At 42.6% G+C, this 19,547-nt stretch overlaps 1 long non-coding RNA gene across 1 annotated transcript; it reads left to right on the top strand.

Moving 5' to 3' along the window:
* The first annotated feature begins 1,192 nt into the window (after nt 1–1,192).
* LOC105857396 (uncharacterized) lies at nt 1,193–12,176 on the top strand. The gene is made up of 4 exons (XR_012921031.1): nt 1,193–1,290; nt 4,139–4,295; nt 9,429–9,473; nt 11,637–12,176. It is a non-coding gene; the product is annotated as an uncharacterized LOC105857396 (long non-coding RNA).
* Nucleotides 12,177–19,547: the final 7,371 nt, after the last annotated feature.

Below are 19,547 nucleotides of genomic sequence, written 5' to 3' on the forward strand. Positions count from 1 at the left end.
AGATCTCTAGACTTGTTCATCCTGTGTATACTGACAGAGCAGATTCATAGAACATTTCCATCACTGCAGAAAGTTCTGCTGGGAAATGCTGCTCTAGAGCCATCCACCCCCTCTTCTAGCATCACTTTTGACATGCTGATAGATCGGAACTTCTTGGGCCTGTGTTCCTTTCTGTTCTCTCTGCCTAGACTGCTCTTTCCACTCTTACCTTCTCAGATCAATTTTACATATCTCCCAATGTCAGTTCAGGCTTTGTGTCCTCCAGGAATACTTTCCATGAATACTGACTGGGTGAGGTTCCCCTTCTTGTGTTCCTACAGCTTCCTATGCCTTCCTCTCTCATAGCACTTACCCTGTGGATACTCAATGGGTCTGAACTGGGGAAACCTCAAGGGTAAGGACCCTAGGCCTTATTTATCTATTTCTTGCTCTGTTTGCTCTATATTGGCAGGACCAGGCTATCTTTTCAGCACTGAAAGCTAGTGCCTAGCATAATAATTGGTTCATAATAGATGCTCAGTAAAAACTTGCCACATGAATGAGTGACTGAATGAATGACTATGTGTAGGATGGCAATAACACATCCTTGGGAAAGACTAGAGCTGCAAACCAAACAATGAAATGTGTTATTAGAACATGTGTTTCTTTTCTTCTCCCCCTCCTCCTCCTCCTCCTCCTTTTTACATTTTTTGATATTATTTTCTCCTGTTTACCATAGAATAAAAGGAAAATACAGGAGTATCAAGAAAAAGCATAAAAATAACCCATCATCTCAATATTAAGGGATGATAATTTTATAGCATCTTCTTTTTTTAGTAGTATTGTTAACTCTTTCTCAGTATTCATTGATTCTGTATTTGTTATTCAGTTTTGACTTGGTTTGACAAAGCAATAAGTTGCCCTCAGCAGATAGGACAAGGGACATTTGGGTTGGAAAGAACCTTTCCAACAAAACTGGGTAGGAAACTGTGAGGATATTCTCTGAAAAGAGCTACTCTCTGTAGGACTGCTACCACTTTGCCCAGAAAATGGCCCTTCTCTAGTTTCTTGGCCCCGAAAAGATGGGGAAAGGTAGGTTTAGCAAACTGTTGGTTGATTTATAAAAACTAGTCAGCCGCTCAATAGAATAGTAATGCTTAACTTTGTCATAGAAAATCTTGCAGATTATTCTTCATTGTCCCTCCAGGTCCATTTTCCACTTGTCTCGGTGCTGTTTTGAGCTCTGAGAGTCCCATCTCTTTGGAGCACATCACCCAGGCTCTCTTGCTCTCTGGCTTCTAGTTGAGTTTGGTAAGTAGAAGGCACCATCCAGGAGAACAGAAGGCAGGAACAGAGAGCATGGGGTCATTATTCCTCTTGTTCCTTGTCCCTCTGGGCCATGTTTCTAGCACCAGCTCCATCTTTCTACCTAGGGCCATAATTCCTGATTGAAGCCCGTCTCCCCAGCATGTAACTCATGCTAGCTTCCAATAATAATGTTCCCTCCATTTGTCCCTTCAGGCTTAGGTTTGGTAACCACATCCTACTTTAGCTAGTTTCTGGATGTTTCACTGCTCTTTGTTGGTTTTCTTAACCTCGTATGCATTTCTGTAGAAAGCATCTTTGTAAACTCTCTTTACTGAACCTTTTGAGTATATTATCTGTTTCCTTCTGGAACCCTGACTGATAGGATGTCAAATTGCACACTGTCTTCCCCAATTTAATGTAGCCATTGGTTTTTGTGGGCGAGACACTGCAGAGCAGGGGCTGGCAAGCCATAGAGAGGGACAGCAGAGTCTGCCAACTGCCCGTTTTTATAAATAAAGTTTTATTGGACCCCAGCGATGCCCATTTATTTACATATTTTCTATGGCTGGCTTTTGTGCTACGATAGCAGAGTAGTTGTGATAAAGCCTTAAATATTTACTATCTGGCCCTTCAAAGAAATAGTTTGCCAATCCCTGCTGTGGAACCATTGCATGCTTCCTCTAGACTTAATCCATGACTCATGTATAAAGGTCACACAGCCTTTGCCCATACTGACCTCACCACTGAGCCAGTGCTGTTAAGTAAACATTTTATTGAGCATCAGATTGTAAGTTATGGTGCCAGACAGAACTGGGTTCTAGTCTCAGCTGTGACATTTACTGGGAGACCTTGGGTAAGTTTTTAGGATTCTCTAAACCAAACTCAGGTTTGTAATCTATAAAAAGGAAATAATAATAATAATACCTCCTTTCCTCATAGACTTGTAATGAGGAATGAATAAGATGATACGAAGTAAAATGCTTAACTCAGTGCTTGGTGCATAGTGAATGCTTTGAAACTGTCAGCCCTCTATGCACCAAGCCCTGGGCTAAGAGGTGAGAATATAAGGACACATAAGATATAGTCTTTTGCCTCAAGGAGCTCACAGATGTAATGGAGGAGAGAGATGCTTCCCTGTACCTATTATCTCATGTCCCATTTGGGACTATAGTATAGCCTGAACCTTCCCAACCTACCCTCTTCTCCTTTTCAAACCTCCAAATCTGTCCCTTCTAGGCCCAGATGGGCAAATTGCAGAACCTCATGTTTGGGGGAATGGCCTTCAATATTGCCTCTGCCCCACTGTCATCCAGTCAGGTGGCAGTGTCCCTGCTCTGTTAAAGGTGATTTGTCTTCTATTTGAAAGTTATCACTTCAAGGTCACTCAGTTCCATTGAATGGGAAGATGCAGCTACTTGTAGAATGTCCTTTGCCTTTCATCTGCCTCATTGACCTGGGATCTCATAATCCACTTGCAGAAGCATCTTCCATAGCACAACATCATTAAAAGATCTCTGCGTACTTATTGGCATTCCATAGGAGCCTTAGTGACAATACTGAACTGATGGAAGGGTCTTATGTGTTATGAATATGAATATCATTATTCAAATCACTCTGGTAGATGTTGAAGATAAAAGGAAATGTTTTATTTTGTGTTCATTAAGCACTAGAGGGTACGTTCCCCTGGCTGCCAACTCATTATGCCTGTTATAGTTAATAGGAGTTAAATTCCAACATCACATCAAGGGAGAGAAATGATCCCTCAAGTGTTTGGAAATTCCTTTCTCCAAATCGCAGATCAAAGCTAGGTTATGAACGTCTATGCTGTCTTGCTAATGGATTAGACGAACTGCATTATTTGAATTTTTTTCTCCAAACAGTTACTTTCCCTAAGTAGAGATGATTACGGAAATGTTGAAAAATTGTGAGGTCTACCAGAGCCAGTTGCCATTATAGGTTTTCCCTGCAGGGGTCCAAAACAAACTTAGTATCAATGCCTGTTATATGTCAAGGGCTTTACTTATGTTCTCTCACTTACATATGATAAAACCCCAATGAGATGTATTATATATGAGGAAACTGAGGCCCAAAATGGTTGTTACCTACCCCAAAATCACCTAGCTGCTGATAGGAGCACCAGACAACAAACTCAGGGCTTCTGGTTTAAAAACATGCTAATCCACTGTTTGGGGCCATCTCCTAAGTGTCTGCCAGTTGCCTACTCTATGATAAGTGTTACGTTTGAGTCTGGAGTAGATACATGAGAGGAGCAAAAACTAAGCTAACAAAATTGCCAGAGAGGTGTGACTGATTCACATGAATCCATACAAGCTGTCTGCTGATTGTGATTTTTTCTCTTTCATGAACCCACTAAGGAGAAAATGAATCCCTTCTAGGTCACTGTGGGTGAGTAGCTAGGAAAGCGCCCCTTTCTGTGACTTGGGAAAGAAAAGGAGCATGTCAGAGGGGAGGGAACGTGGGCAGGACAGAGCAAGTTTCTGGGTTGTGGCCTCAGCATGCCCCTGGGATGGAAGGCTCCACCTTGACTGTCACCTCACTGTAAAGGAAGCTTCTGGTGACTTCTGGAAAGAAAGAAATCCTAGAAAGGTCAGCCCTATGCAGGTTTTTATAACGTTTAAGACAAAGTGTTTCTACTGCAGCATAAAACCTGTTCTTTCCCCGTTACTGAAGATGGAGGAGAAAATTACTCCCTGCCCTCTTCATATCTTCTCTTCCTGTGACTGCTCCTGGGCCCAAAATGGAACACAGCCCAGCTCTGTATCTTCCTCCTAGGACCTATTTTCTGGGCCTGGGTAACATTGTGTGTTGTTCTCCTTTGTGCTCTCTTTAGCTTGGCTCTGTCTGGATTGAAATGTGGGGCCCAGGAGGAAATGGAAATGGATCTGCTAAGCACCGCTTGGAGAAACAGACGACTCTGCTGAGACCCCACCTGGAAGGCTGTGCTCAGCTCTGAGCACCTAATTACCAGCCAGGTACAGACAAATGGGGTGAGTGTTAGGGGAAAAGCAACAAGAATGATGGAGAAGGACAACTTGATTTATGAAGAAAGATTAAAAGAGCTGAATAGCTGGAGCTCAGTAAATGATGATCTGGAGGAACTCGGGGACCATCCACTTATAGCTGAAGGTTGTAAACAGTCAGCAGAGTAAGAATTACTTTGGTTAGGGCTAAGAAACATAACAAAGAGTAATGAAAAGAAATTTATAATAATAATGGACTGTAATTTTATACCTATTCCCAACCCAAGAAACCTTAAAACATTTTGTGGCTCAGTATAATGTACACACTACAACGAGGTGCATTCAGACTGTAAAGTGGATTGTAATTTAGCTAGAGCCTTTGCAAAAAATAATATTTAGTGAGAGTGTAATGGGCACTTTGTGTATAATGTACAGGGCCCTGGCTTTGTTTTGCCTGCTGCCCACTCACAGGCATGGTGTAGGTGGAGAATGGTGTTGCTTTGTACAAATAAGACTACTTCCAGAGCTTCCTGCTGCCATTTTCAGTGGCACACACAATTCAATCCCCATTTTACAGAAAAAAAGCAGAAGGATTTTCACAGTCAGAGAAATATGGGTCTGAGAAAACAGTGGAAAGCTGCTGTAGCTTGGCTTTTAACATAGTTTCGGGTTTTCAACTATCTTAGTCTGTTCAGGTTGCTACCACAAAATACCATACAGTAGGTGGCTTATAAACAACAGAAACTTATTTCTCACACTTCTTGAAGCTGGAAAGTCTAAAATCAAGGTGCCGGCAGATTCAGTTCATAGACTGATTCATAGACAGCACCTTCCTTTTGGGTCCTCATGTGGTGGAAGAGCAAAGGAGTTCCCCAGGGGCTCTTTTAAAAGGGCACTAATCTCATTCACGAGGGCTCTACTTCATGACCTACTCACCTCCCAAAGACCCCATCTCCTCACACCATCACCTTGGGTGCCAGGATTTCAACATATGAATTTTGGAGGGACAAAAATATTCAGACCAGAGCACTGACAGAATAGGTGGGACTGCAGCCAGACCTGCCACATCTTGACTCTGCCCCTGTCCAGACTGTGGAAAAACAAACAAACAAAGAAACAAGCAAAACCTCAGTCTCTTTTGCCAAATGGAAACCAGAACTCCCGTTTCAGGGATTGGAAGCAGTAGTTTAGGATTTGCCCAGGTCTCCCCTTTCTCTGGGCCTCAGCTTTCTCAATCTCTGTTTGAGGAGGCAAATCTTCGTCCCTTTTCTGATTATGATACTGAGAGATGGGTGAGCCTTTGCATTTTGCTGTTCCTTCTCCTTGGAATGTTCCTTCCTCAATACCCACATCTCACTTCCTCACTTCATTCAGATTCTGCTCAAATGCCAACTTGTTAGAGAGACTGTACCTGGTCACCTGGCCTAAAATAGCAGCACCCTCCCCTCTCCATCACTCTCTAGCTCCTTACTCTACTTTTAGGCATACTATGCCAACTTAAATGACAGAGAGAGGCTCTCTAAAAGAAAAGGTATTTATTTGGTAGCAGAGTACTGCAATGGAAATGTGCATGCCATAGTAAGCTATGTGTGTATTCAGGAAGGTAAAGGTAGACAAAGGTTTTTAAAGGAAAAAAATGAGGAGGATTATGTAATTGTTTTGAAATGATTGTCCTTGGCTACAAAAATCAATAACAAGGGTGACACCAGTCCAAAGTTGACAGGCAATTGCGAGGCAGATGTCCTTGTAGAAGTATTTATTGTGTAAGTTTGCAATGTTCTGTGTGCAAGGGTATGAGGTTATGGTTTTTACAGTCTTTTGTGATGAATTTTGTTATCAGGCATATAAGTATGAAAACCCTTTCTTCATGGCTTTCCCAGCTCTATTTGTCAGTGCTTTTTTTAACATTAGTGACTCCATTTTGATTCTGACAACTTTCACACTTACTAATACCACAGATTATTATATTGTGTTCATATTATGTTAATGTTTTTCTTCTATCCCCTCTGACTTGCATGTAAGCTCCTTAAGGACAGGGACTTGGTCTGTTCACTGCTGTATCACCAGCACTGACATCATTTCCTGGCTATTCACAGCATATGCTCAGTGAATATTAACAAAATGAATTTTTTTGACGTACCTTGGGTTTCTCAAATTAAGAAACCTTATAAACTGCATGTGTAGTTTATATCTGCAGCATGTTTTTAATCTCTCAAAATTCTCACTGTTTCAATAGTCTTAGGTATACATTAGTATACCATTATACCTCTCCTATCCAATTTACAGAGAGGAACTGAGGCACAAAATTACAACTTGAGGAAAACTTACATGGCAAGAGCCAGATTTAAATCCAGAGCTCCTGAATTCTCAGAGCTTTCTTTGGTCATCTATGTCCTACCAGAATCCAAGTTTTATGTCTGTAAACTCCTAGCCTTGTACATTGAAGTAACTCGTAGAAAGTCATAATGGGATTAGAAAGAAACTCTTCATTGCAGAATTGGATAAGTGTATAAAGTAATGATCTCATTATAGGAAATCTATAAATCTGGGCCAACTCCCCTCTTCCTCTAATTACAGGTACCTGAAGTCTCTGGCATGGGCTGTTTGCACAATATATGCTTCAACTGGTTGTGAGTTTTGCTGTTCCAAGTAGCTGGGAGAGCGGAAGAGGTGCTTTGCTGCTATGCTTTTTGTGCCTTCCATCTGGTTAAGATTCTTAATGGCCATATATATGGCTGCTAATGTGTTTTCCAACCTAAGTTTTCAATGGTTGTCTTCAACTTGCAATTTGCTGATGCATCAAGAGGATTCAGAGGTTTCCCCATCTAGTTCCTTTATTGGCTGGTGTCAGCATCATTTTTATTTTTGTCATTAATACAGAGTCAACAATATGCCAGACAGCAATATGGGGAGCTGGAGGAGGCAGACGCAGTCCTTGGCTGGAGGCCTCACAGGAAAGTTTGAGCACGAAATTTGAGAAGCAAAACCACATGTGACATTCTGGGAAATGAGGTCGTGATGTGCTGATGACTGTGTGGGGAGTCTCTGGAACCACTTTTTTTCAGTGGCAGGGAGTTTAGGGTTGATCATTTGGCCAAGGAGAATCCAGGATGGATCAGCCACAGAAAAAAGACCCCCAGAGATATTTTGAGGCTGGTGTGATGGAGAGAAAGCAATACTTGCAGTTGCTTTTTTCTCTACCTAAAGTGAACATTGCCTTGCACATTCAGAGTTGATGCTTTGCTTTGTTTTTGCAGATGGCTTTACTCTGCCTAGCAGCTCAGGGAGTAAGGGCCAGCCTTCTTAGCCCTACTTATGACTGTGAATTACAGAAGAAATGACAAAATAACAAATATTCTACAGCCTATAGACTTCCCTCAAGTCAAATAATTTTGCAATTATTCCTTCTCTTTGAGACCCTCCCTCCCATCTCCTCATAGACCCAGATGCCATTTGAGTAGGTCAAATTAGAAATATAAAAAGAAAAAAGCTAAGTTCTAGTTAAGAAGTCCCTTTCTTGAAAGAAAGCCCAAGTCAGACACTCTAGACAGACTTCTCAGACTAGGAGGGTAGTGATTAAATGACTCTTCTTCTCTCTTTTTAATCAAAGATTTTTTTTTCTCTTTGGTCCTTCACCCGACAGTGAGGAGAGTTCATTAAGTCTGCGAACAAAGGAGCACATTTAGGCAACGTGTTTTAGAGGAGAGGGAGAAGGTTCATTTGCTGTGATTCTATATTTTGTGAAAAAAGTTATACAGATACATTCATTTCGGCTCCTGAAATGGTGAATGACAGCATTCAAATGCACAATCATTCAGTATGCATTTAGGGCACTATGGCTGCCTCAGTGAATGGTCTTAAGCTGCTCTGAGCCTGTGCAGAGGTGAGACTCAGACCACTGCAATCTCAGAAAGAGATTTCCTCCTCCATTTACAGGAAAATTATATTTGACTTGTATGTCAGATGTTGTGGTCATTTGTCCATTCTGAACATGCCCAGGAAATAGTAAAGCCAGAGATTGAAAGTAGGAGAGTGTGTCCAGGTTTTTGAGCAATGGGTAGATGGATGATTTTAATTGAGTTGGGTTTATGTGATTTTTTTTCCATGAAAATGATTTTTTAATTTAATTTTTGATTGACAAATAATAATTGTATATGTTGATGGGGTACAAGGTGATGTCTTGATATATGTTTACATTGTGGATGGATTAAATCAAGCTAATTAACCTATCTGTCACTTTTTAATGGAAAATGGAACTTATTATTAATTATTAATTACTTATTAATGGAAAATGATTTTGGGGGGGTCTCTCTATCAAGCCTTAATTTAGGAACATGTAAAGTTTTTCCATGAGGTAAGTGAGGCTTTAATTGTAGTGTGAAACCCTGAAAATGGGGAAGAATGAATGTATGGAGTTATGGGAAAATAGATACTTTGGAATCAGATGAATCTGGCTTTAAATCCTGACTCTGCTTCTTCTTGGTTGTTGAAACTTAAGCAAGTTGTTTTGAAAACATTCAGCTTTAATTTCTTCATCTATAAAAAGAGAAAAATAGCACCTACCTCACCCTGAGAGTTCAGTAAAAGGACAGACATCAGGCTCCTGGCATACAGACCGCACTCAATTGACTTCACGCTCCTACCCTCTGTCCACTTTAAAGTATATCTGATGACACACATAGCCAAGGTTAATGGAGAAGGGCTCGTCTGATGTACCAGAGAGCTGTTGCTGACTGCACCTGTGGACACCCGCTCTCACAGGGGCCAGACCAAACCCAGGAGCTCTGGATTTAAATCTGGCTCTTGCTATGTAAGTTTTCCTCAAGTTGTAATTTTGTGCCTCAGTTCCTCTCTGTGGGCAGCTCCACACCACACACCAGCTTTGTTTTGTATCCGGGTCCTCGAATGCTTTGTTCCTCTTCAGGGATGCTGTGTGATTTGGGGGAAGTCAGACTGGCCTGAGAGTGTGTTTCTGCATTTTCTGCCTGGGTAGGGGATGTGTGCCTCCTTCTGTGTTCCCAAGTGGAGGGAGGTGTAGAGGACCCCACTGCATTCTGCAGAAAGCCCCGCTCTCGCTCCCTCAGTGATGGTAAAGAGGAAAGAACCACAGACTCTGAACCACTGAAGTGCGTGCAATTAGTGTCCTTTCTTTCCTTCCAGGGTGAATCTACTGAGCAGTTATTCCCTCCTGCTTTGGAAGGACAGGTACTCATTATCTCTTGCAAAGAGGAGAAAAACCTTGCTTTCCACTTTCTCCTGCTTCCTCCTCCATCCTTTCAGATTCTCCTGTAGATTTTTTTCCCCTTAAACTCAAGGTTTTGGTTTTTTTTCCTAAATACAAGTGGGAAAAATTACTTCCCTCAAGCTAACAGCCTCCACAATCCTTAGAAATGCTGATAAATGCCTTGCATGTTTAAAAATCATGCAAAGACATCATAAAAGCAAACTGAGGACTGCTTCTGTAGGAGGCTTCTTGGTTGTGGGAAGGTGGGATGGGGTGTGCTGGAGGTGTGCTGGGAGTGAGGAGGAGTGTGGGAGCCAGGTGGCTGGGGTAGGAGGCGAGAAGGACTTATGGAAGGTGGAGAGTGGGGGTCATTGCACAAGGAGTGGTATTTGGGGCAGGGAGAAGAGGAAAGAGAATTGTTGGGGAGCCCTGCTTGCTCTCAACTGTGCAATGCAGTCTCTTCACCTCTTTATGACACTTGCAGACAAGACGTTGGTTCCAAGGCTTTCTGGGGGAGAAACTGTGTTTTTGTTTTTTTCTTTTTCAATGCAGCCAGGCACTGAGATGTGCCTTCCACAAAATCGTCCAGCTGAATCGAGGGGCTAGGAGTAGTCATTACATGTTTAATGCACTCTGGACACTGGTCAAACATTTCACATTCATTTGTTCACTTAATCCTCGCAACAACTTTACATTTATCTTCATTTCACAGAGGAAGAAACCAAGGCTTACTGGGGGTTTGGAAATGTGTAAAGTCGCACAGCTGCAAAGTAGTGAAGCCGGGTTGGGTAGAAGCCTAGGTCTGTCTGGCTCCAGAATCCAGGCTTTCACCCACCTTCCTGAAACTCTCTCCCTCCTTTGTTGTACAGCATGCTGTGTCATGGAAAGGTAGCTGTACTCACTGCTATGCCATCAACACTATGGCTTTGGGAGTCTCCCTGCCACTGAGCTTAGCACCTAATGGGTGCTTGCTAATGTTTGTGGAGCAAGTGAATGGCTTGAGTGGCACACACCACGTTAATCCACGCAATGCACCTGCGCTGAGTGAGAGGGTGAGGGTCAATCAATCCTCTTTAGCTTTTACATTCAAGAGGCTTCATAGGAATACACTTCTGGGTTCCTAGTTACTCTGTCAAATGAAGAATTCCATGGATTAATGATGTCTCAGGAGACTTTGTATGCCTCAGAGAAGGGCTCATTCCCTCAAAACTTGGAAAGCTGAACATAAGCAAAGAAAATCAGCAAATCCAATACGTGGTCAAGTGTGGGAACAGATGCACAGTTGGTATTTGGGGAAAGAAACAGAAGGACAGCAGGTTCTTAGATTCAATATGTACCCCCAGGGTATGCTTCAGATATCTTTTTGATAGATTTACAAGAAGTCCACCTCACCCATCAATAAAATCAGAGCGACAGAGAACACAAAGCGGGGAGGATGAGTGGTATCCATCACAGCGCAACCCTCCTGTTCCTGCAATTCCAGGGCAGAGTTGGGGAGAGATGAATAGTAGAAACTCAACACTGGAAGGAATTTTGAAAAGTCATCTGATCTGTCCCCCTAAATCATCTGAGGAAAGTTCATTTCATTTTGAAAGACCCCAGGGAAAGACACTCGGCAACCTCTTTTTTTGGCAGAGCCCTTGCAGTGTTAACAACCCTCACTTGCTGGAAGGTGAATCGCCCTAATTCATCACCTGCCACAGCAAACACAAGCTGATGAAGTCTATCTATAGACTAAGGATTTATGTGCTTAGTCTATTTTAAAGTGCATCCAATGATGGTACCCTACCTGCTTCTAACATGGTTGCGAGGCAATCTGCTGATGGAGTTGGCTCAGGGTTTAGGGGAAGGAGAATGTTAAAAAATCTGAGTCCTATGGGACAGGCTGCCTTGAAGAAAGATAAAGGGTGGCCTCAGGTCTTGAAAATCTAGGATGGACTGAGCATTGTTGGAACCAGGTAAGTGGCAGAGAGGCCAGGCAAGTAGAGAGGTCAAGGAGCTACAAATGGCCCAGAGTGAAAGGACCATTAAGTCACTTTGAAACAGTCTAGGGAAAGAAAAGAAACTGGTGGTAGGTAGATTTCGACTCAATAGAAGGTTTGAGGAAGGACTGGTAATGCCTTATTTTATCATTTGTGCCACAGAAGTTCATTCGGGAGTATGTGAATCTATGTGGGGAAGTTCATGTGAAATCTACTGTCATTCCAAACCTGGATAGATAAATGATACATAACAACTAAGTCCGACTGGTAGCAGGAGAAATGGACCTACCCGAGAAAGGGAGAACCTGCGGTTCCAATGGTGACAGAGGTCATGGAAGAAGTCCGCCGTGGGCAGGGGCGCTGGGGAAGCCAGGACAGGGCATCTGCTGCAAGAAGACAATGAGGCTCACCACCAAGAGCAACACAACAGATCTGTCTTTTGAGAAAACAGTCTCATCAGTCTTTATGACGGTACTACACTGACCTTTAAGGCACCACTACATAAGAGTTTTTCATGCTGACAGGCTGGAAAAAAATGCAAATGTTGAAAGGAACTGAGTTAACTGAGGGAAAGTGGTCTTAAATGGGTTAGAGGCAATCTAGACTGTGCGAAAACACAATGTGGGTAATTTGGAAGCTAGAAATATTCTTTCTCTTCATTAAAAGGGAGATTGTTCCAATCATGGTGTTATTATTATCTCTATTATTAGTACTACTAACTCAACATAATTAAACTGGGATCCGAGGTGCTTTACCAAGACCAAATGCCAGAATGGATATCATTATATGTACGTGATACAAATCTTGCACAATTCCTTCAGAGTCAGAAAGCAAAAACCAGTAGGGAAAGTGAGAGGAAAGAGGACCGAGGGCTCCTCCTGGTGTATTCTCGAGTGCCATGCTATTTAGTGGGCAGTCTGGGACTTGGGTGGATGGGTGGGTGCATGGATGGATATGGAGTTTAGAGTTGGAATTTAGAGGAAAATGTCTACCCAGAATAGTTATAAAACATGAAGAGACTGGAAAGAAAAAAGAAAAAGATAGTACCACCATTCACTATGTCTAGTAGACACCTGCCAGGGCCCACTGACCAGCCTAAACCTCCACAAGTAGGCCTTGGGTTGGTGTTGGTTTAAGCAACCAGATCTCCCAGCAGCGCCTGCTCCAGCTGCCTACCTCCTGCTTCCTTGCTATGTGACAGGGCTTGCCATGTTTCCGTTCTTCCTCTCCAGCCATTCCCTTTCAGCCTTTCTAGCTGCTTTTCCTCTGCCCCAGCTCTAAATGTTGGAGTTTCCCAGCTCAATCCTAGGCCCTGTGCCCACTTCACTCTGCATTTCTCCCTGGGTGGCCTCATCCATTCCCATGATTTTGTAAAAAAAACACTTTTTATCCTGATGGCTCTCAAATTAATCATCCTCAGTCAGACCTCTCTTCTGAGCATCAGATTCTTATATATTACAATTTCCTGGTCTTCAACTCTACTTTGATGTTTCAGAGGCAGCTGAAGCCTAATGTGTCCAAAGCAGAGCAGTGTCCCCTCCCCTCCCATCTGCTCCTGCTTCAGGGCTTCCCATCTTGGGTGCTGGCACCTGCAGGTGCCCAGTTTCTCAGACCAGAAACCTGGGGAGATGTAACCCCCAGGTAACTTTAGTCTGGTCACTGTTGTGACCTGTAACCTTGGACTAGGAAGCCAGCATAGTTTCTCCTCTGCCCCCCCCGAAATGGGCTCCTAACTGGTCTCCCTGACTCTGTTGTTGCTACCTAGTTCTATCAGTTCACACTGTAGACAGAATGATCTTTTAAAACAAACAAACAGAATGATACACATGCTTAGAATTCTTTCATAGCTTCCCATGTGAGGTCCTTAAATAAGCTCAGCTCTTCCCTGCCCCAGGGCTTCTTTCATGTCATTCCCTGGCCTGGAATGTTCTTCTCCTTCCCATTGAATGGCTAGTTCCCACTCCTTTTCATGGCTCTATCTAAGTGTCACTCCCTGAGGACACCCCCAATCTTCATAATCCCCCTGCACTATTATTCTTTTCCATGGCAGTCTCTACTTTTGTGTACTACTGCCTCTCACTTTGTGATTAGTCTATTCATGTGCCTATTTGGGGAAGTGTTTCTCTCTACTAAATTATCATTCCATAAAGGCAGGCAGTGTGTTCTTTTTGTTCTCAGGTTTCTATCGTCTAGGAATCTGGAACTGAGAAGCAGAGAAGAATCAGTCTCAGCTGATTGCAGCAGCATTGAAGACAAATCCCCCTGGAGCTGTGGAAATGAGTCTCCTGCCAGAGAGGAGGATGTGAAGAGAGCATGACAAGGAACCCACGTGGAGAGAGACGCAGACTCAGAGATGGAGACAGGGAGGCGAACAAACACAGGGGGCAGAGCCCCAGATGGGGGCAGATGCACCACCTCCCACTCTGGGTTTTTTCCTTATGAGGTCTCAGAATCCTCACACAGATCCTCTTTTGGCTTGGGCTATGCTGAGGGCATTTCCATTACCTGAAACTAACATGGCCTGGCTGGAGATGGAGACAGAGCAATTGGGAAAAAAGCCCTCCAGCAATGTGAGCAGAGAATACACATCTTGAATAAATGTTCGCAATTGACCCAGTGACAAATTTCAAGAACTGGGCCACAAGCTCTCCTGTAACCGTTCACTGGCCTGTTACCTGACGTCGGCTTTGGAAGGCGCTTCCTTAGTCTTCAATTTCTTGAACCGTCTTCACGTTGGAGTGCGGCTGTGTAGGGGTCCTTAAACTTTTTAAACAGGGGGCCAGTTCACTGTCCCTCAGATCGTTTGAGGGCCGTTAGAGAGCTTTTAGAGAGTGTGGCGCACATTCCACACATGCGCACTGTGGGCCCGAGATGAGTTGGCTGCTAAGCAGGACAGGCGGCGGCGGAGGCAAAAACACCCCTTGGGCTGGATAAATATCTTTGGCAGGCCGCATGTGGCCCGCAGGCCGTAGTTTGAGGACTCCTGGGCTAGAGGAAGGGCAAGGCTCTGACCGCCCAGACACCTGTCATGAGGAATTAGATACAAGCCCTGGAGCCCGTTTTCTCTCTTTGCAGCTGCAGTACATGGCTGGGCTGTCCAGGGCAACGATGGATTTCAGGTTTCTTCCTCTGAAGGACAGGGCCCGGCTAAAGCAGCACATCCTTCCTGGAAATGATGCGTTTTTAGGTTTCCCACTTAAGGGTATGTGATTTCTGCAGGGTAAACATGGCCTTAAAGGGGGGGAAATTGTTCTGTTTAACTATGCAGAGAATTCCCAGTAGTTCCTTTAATTTGGTTTTCTGAATAGGGCACATTTGCATTCACTGACTTGTGGTTTTTTAGAATAGCAAATGCTTCTCTTCTCTTCCCTATATTTCATTAAATGATTAGGCCGTCTCCAAGCTACGCTAACATTAGCCAGTACCCCTGAGATTTGGAGGCACATCCATCCAGCTAGCTTGTTTCTTTCTCTCTACCCTCCCTTCCCCTCTTTTTTCATTTTAAATCTCTTTTGTCAAGCGAGGACTGGTGCTCACAAGTGTGTGTGCACAGCTGTGTGTTTGTGCAACACACGCAGCAGGGTGGGGAGAGGAGAGGGGAGAAGGAAAATATATATTAAATCTTACTTAGAAGAAAAAAGATTGCTTTGGTCTACAGCTTAAGTTAGGAAAAGGAAGGAGATGGATGTTTTTGTCATTTTACAACTTAATTTTTTATTAAGCATATCATCATGTGGCACTTAATATTTGGTGTTAGTGATACAGCCACCATGTGGCTGCTCCCCCATCAACCAATGAGGAAGGGGCATTTGTGAGCTGAGGGTCTGTCACTGTCATGGTCTTGTGGCTCACGGCCCCCTGTCTCAGCCTGGATGAGTGAGGCCAGAGGCTGGGACAAGCACTTCTCGGGAGCTCACATTCCAGAGTGCTCACTGCGTGAACAGAGAAGAGAGGGAAATTCTCCATACTTTTCACACAGAAGCCAAGATATTTAGGTTGATCCAGCACATCCTCCATGACTGGACATTTTGTTTGTTCCTGTATTTTCCAACTACAAATAAGGTCATTGGTTGGGAATGAATTATAAGTAAAGGGTAAAAGAGTTGAAAGTGCCTACAAAGAACTCAGAAATTTGACAGATTTCCCTAAAACTGCAATAAAGATTACAAAATAGCTCCACACAATGGGCTAAAATTGCTAATATGCAAGATATTAATTTTTAATCAAATTATCTTTACATCCATGTTGTCCTTTTGTTCTGTGTAAGTTACATTTCTTAGAGGTAAAAATGCTTGTTATGAGGCACACTTTTCCTACCCAGCTTGGGCAAAGTTACAACATTCCTAAGCTTCTCATTTCTGAAAATATCTACCACCCCTGGTTGTTAGAATGATTTGATGATACAATGTATGTGAAAGTGTGTTCACAAACTGTGAACCATGAAGATATATTATTTCTCCTCTAGGCTATTAGCAACAGTTTCAGAAATGGCTGAACAAAATAGTGAAAAACTGGAAATGGTCTAAATGCCAGCAATAAGGTTTGCTGAGCAAATTATGCTATATCCATAGGATAGAATTATCTGTGGGCATAAAAAAAGATGGCAATGTATATCTATTGACATGGACAGTTGATTTAAATGCATTATTATGTAAAAAGTATATTTTTCTAATATAAAACAATATTAATATATGTATTAAAAGATGTCTGGAATGATTTATATAAAAAGTGCTCTTTCTTCAAATAACATGTATTACTAATGAAATATATGTATTTTTACATTAATGGGGAAATGGTATCTTGGAATTTAGATGCATCTGTAGAAGTAAAACAAAATCCTTAGCCTCCCAACTAACTGAATGGACCCCTTTTGACCAAGGAAACCCCAGGAAAACTTTACATAACTAAGTTTCCCAGCCATGATTGGCCATTCCCTCTTAGTCACACCTCAGTACACCCCCTTCCTTACTCATGGATACCAAATCTCTTTTCTAATAGTTAAACAGAAACCAGCCTTGGGACAACAAAGAAAGGAAAGCTCCCCCCTCCTTGACTTCAACCAACCATCTAATGCTGCAACCAGACTCCTTTCCTCTTTTGCTGTTTGGACATGAGAACTGACCAGCTTCACAGTGCATTCCTTCCTGATAAATGACCACTGACAATGGACTGGTTCTGGCCAGCTTATGGAGGCTCTAGATGAAGCTCCTTCATGTGCTCTGCTTCACTTTTTGATGTACAGAGCCTAATTTTACTGCACTTTAATGTTAAGTCCCCACCCCAAAGTGAACATAGAACCTCTGTAACAAGTATGTTTGCGTATCATGAATGTGAATGACCCACAATGAATATTTATGATCCTCTTGTAATCTGTTGTAAACTATTAAATATGTATATTTAGCCAACCCACTTAGCATAAAACTCTTATCCCACTCTTGCCCGGGCAAACTGCCTGCTTTTGGTCTCAGTGGCAGATTCTACTTTCCAGTCTGCAAGTCGCAACCAATGATAAGAAATAAAGTTCTCCTTTCCAAATTCATAGATCTCATGATTTTAAGTTAACACACCCATTGCTTAAAAAAGTAATGGAATTACCTCTGCCCTAGAAAACTTAGTGGCCAAAAAGGGACAGGAGGATATTGGTAGCTAGAAAGGCTAAAGGAAGGGACTTCATGGGAGAATGAGACCAAAGGGGCCTCTGGTATCTGGGTACCTGGAAGTGCACACATTCTATTGACCAGAGGAAGTCAGAGTTGGAAAAACATGTGGACATTTGCCTACAATATACCCAACTCTAGCCCCTTCTCTCTCTACTGGGACCACAGAACATGCCAGGTGTCCCAGGACCACTTTGGGCCATGTGAACTCAGTAGATAATTTGAGCAGGTTCTTGTCTTTTCAAATGAACTTATGGCAGGACCATCTTCAGACCCATTGAAAGATCTCAATGCCTTGCTAAGTAATATTGGCATTGTAGAGATTTGCCTAACTGGATGGCTACAGCTCCTTTGATACAATTTCATGTCACTTGTTCCAGGCTTTAACATATAGCACAGTTGCAACATACTTTCTTACAACCTGAGTCTTCACTATTCTGCCACTTTTCCTTGTTCTTTGTTACCTTTTCCTCTAATTATTGCAAATCTAGTGGGCACAAAGCACTGGGGATGGAATAGGGTATGGAGGAGTGAGATGTCAAAATAAGTCAAAACATCTCTATCCTCAAGGACTTTATGGCCTCATGGAGGAGATAAATATATAAGCAACTAATTATGAGTCAAGGCAAAATGAACTAAATGCTGAATCAGGCTCAGATAAATTGCTGTGAGCCTCTGAAATGACCCAGAGCAGAATCTTTGATCTCAGTCTCCTGACTAAATCCAGGAATAGTTCAGTCCCTCCATAATAATTCAATATTCATGTCAGTAGTTAGGGAAAGAAAATCTGAATATCAACTGATGATGAGACCCTTAACGTTTTACTCCCTGTACCAACATTTTTACTCCTTTATAAATCTGAAATATTTTTCTGGGCAAACACTGTGACCCCCTTCAAATATATGTAATCAGCACTCTTTTCAAATAGCATTTGTGAAATTTGCTGGACGGGTCCACTTAGAGTGGTCCTCGGTCCTCCCTACCAGAGTGTGGTGAGCCCTTCTCTCTGCTCACCATAAGACGATCCTGGAGCGGGTGTTAGGTTGAGCTCCATAACCTGGTCATTTTGATGTGAGGCCATTTTGATGTGAGGAGTCACTGTGGGTCATCCCTTTTCCTCAGGTAGTGAGCCCCCTTTCCCATCTGCAATGAAGTTCTTCTAAATGACAAAGAATAATTTAAAATATTCAGATCTGTGGCCTTTTGTCCCCCCATATCTGGGTCCATCCACAAGAAGTTGGGGGTGGTGCCCAAAACTGGACTATCTAAAAGGGCTTCTGTTGTTGATTGATTAGAGAGTCTGCATTCTCTGCACACCTCAGCATCCCCCAGGAATGCTATCAAGGGCAGGTGCCATTTCAGGATTCCTCTAAGTTGTGGGCTGTGGGCAGCGGGACCACTGAGGCTGGGTTCTCTGGAAGCAGATGCTGAGGTAGAGCCTGGGGTTCAAATGTTTGTTAGGGATCAACACCTGCATAAAGAAGGAGGAGGCCTGGGCAGAAGAAAAAGCTGATCTGCAATGATCATGTTAACAGAAAAAAACTCCAAACTCTGTAACATCATTTTAAAAAGAAGTTTATTCTGAGCTGAATATGTGTTATGTGACTGGGGCCCAGAGAACGTGATCTCAAGAGGTCTTGAGAAAGTGAGCCCATGGGGGTAAGGTTACCATTTGGTTTTGTCCATTTATGAAGACAGAAATTACAGGTTAAACCATAAACCAATACTTGGAAGGTAGATATTGATTAGGTCTGAAAAGGATGGGACATTTCAAAGTGGAGTCTTACAAGTCATAGGTAGGTTTTTTTTTTTTTTTCCAAAGTATTACAGGAATACAAATCATTTTGGTTACATGGATTGCTTTTATAATGCTTGAGTCATGGCTATAAGTGTCCCCATCACCCAGATTGTGTTCATTGTACCTGTTAGGTAGGTTTTTGCCCATCATGTCCTTCCTCCTTCCCACTACTTGATTTCTGTTGAGTTTTACTTCCCTCCATGCACATGTGTGATCATCAGTTAGTTCCAATGTAATAGAGAGTACATGTGGTGTTTGTTTTTTCATTCTTTAGATATTTCACTTAAGATAGTGGTCCCCAGTTCCATCCAGATTGTTGCAAAAGGCAATAAGTCACCCTTCTTTATGGCTGGGTAGTATTCCATGGTGTACAAATACCACATTTTGTTAATCCACTTATGAATCAATGGGTGTGGATGGGTTTTAGGGGTTCTTTAGTTGGCAATTGGTTGAAAGAGTTAAGCTTTGTTTAAACACTTCGAGTCTGTAGAAAGGAATGCTTGAGTTAAGATACGGAGGTCTTCCAGTTGCCATATGATGCTATACCAGAATCAGGTTGGAAAGTAAGCCATATTATACTGGGTTAATAAAAACCCATTGAATGAGAGTTAATCATTT

This window comes from Microcebus murinus, chromosome 9 (genome assembly GCF_040939455.1).
Source record: "Microcebus murinus isolate Inina chromosome 9, M.murinus_Inina_mat1.0, whole genome shotgun sequence".
NCBI classification, from domain to species: Eukaryota; Metazoa; Chordata; class Mammalia; order Primates; family Cheirogaleidae; genus Microcebus; species Microcebus murinus.